The sequence below is a fragment of the Camelina sativa genome, chromosome 5, assembly GCF_000633955.1.
Source record: "Camelina sativa cultivar DH55 chromosome 5, Cs, whole genome shotgun sequence".
Lineage (NCBI taxonomy): Eukaryota > Viridiplantae > Streptophyta > Magnoliopsida > Brassicales > Brassicaceae > Camelina > Camelina sativa.
In genome coordinates, this window is record NC_025689.1 from 8,717,913 (window position 1) to 8,719,043 (window position 1,131).

At 41.9% G+C, this 1,131-nt stretch overlaps 1 long non-coding RNA gene across 1 annotated transcript in view; it reads right to left on the minus strand.

The window, feature by feature from the left end:
- The window catches only part of LOC104786223, a 1,859-nt gene extending 1,019 nt beyond the window's left edge, over positions 1-840 (minus strand). The window contains exon 1 of the long non-coding RNA XR_767461.2: positions 55-840. This is a non-coding gene — a long non-coding RNA (uncharacterized LOC104786223). The remainder of the gene's footprint in view (positions 1-54) is intronic.

The following is a 1,131-nucleotide window of genomic DNA, read 5'->3' on the forward strand; positions in this document are numbered from 1 at the left end:
TAGTCTTCAGCATACACATATATATCAATCTCGTTCTGAGAAAACGTTACGCACCTTAGCAACAAGAGAGCCACGACCTGAAAGATGAGAAATTTCGAAGACGGGAGAAGCCACGAACTGATGCTAAGCTTAAGTCTAAAAGAATTCACGATTTTTTTGATTCCTCTAGCTTTCTAACTGAAAAGCTAAGTCTTTACACACTTAAGTCTCTATCTACACCCGACAAGATTCCTCAGTCCTCAACTGATTCCTTCACCGTAGTTGAAATTAAGCACCAAATTAATCTTCAAATGTGTCTGTGCCCAAAGTTGGAGACAATCAATCGATCCTATGGCACAAACCAGTGTTGTCACCGGACTAGAATCTTCAACGCTTTGAATCTTTACTTCCAGCTGAATTTGTCTGTGGCACTCTATACTGTATGTTGATTTTCACCCTTCAAACGCAGTCTCTGGACCAAACTTTTCACGATTCTCCAAAATCATTCGGTCATTCCCCGATAAACCTAACCCTAGTGAGGAATCTCTAATTCGATGTTCCAGGTTTGAGTTATTATATGTACCTGAGAACAGAATTGCGCTGGCTCTAGGCAAACCATTAGAACGTGTGTGAAGCCCCTGACTGACTAGCCAATTTCTCCAAATCCTTTTCCGTCGTAAAACTCTCTCGTCCAACAGCCACTGCACTTCATCTAATTGGTCCGATTTGACCTTCCACCTCCATAATTCGTCGATCACCACCCGAAGCTTCTGATACCGCCGATCTATGCGAGACTTTTGTGGTTTCTGAATTGTCTCGTCCTTCGATCCCGTCACGTGGCGGACACCTCCCTACGTAGGAGGCAGGGAGGTCAAAATAGAAATAAAGATAGTTTTGTACATATATCATCAGTTAAGTATCTGTAGCAGCAATGTTGGTTTGTCCCTATTTAGTTGACTGACCTTAACCTGAGTTCGACTCCACCCTTTTGCACTAATATTATTTTTAAAACATTTTAACCGTTTGAGAAAACAAATTGCACCCCCGTAAAAAAAAAAATGTTCCTCGGTCCTCCGCCACGGACGCACCAATTTGATATGTAGATACACAACACTCTTTTATTCAAAACACTTTTCCTCGTCTGGCCACACT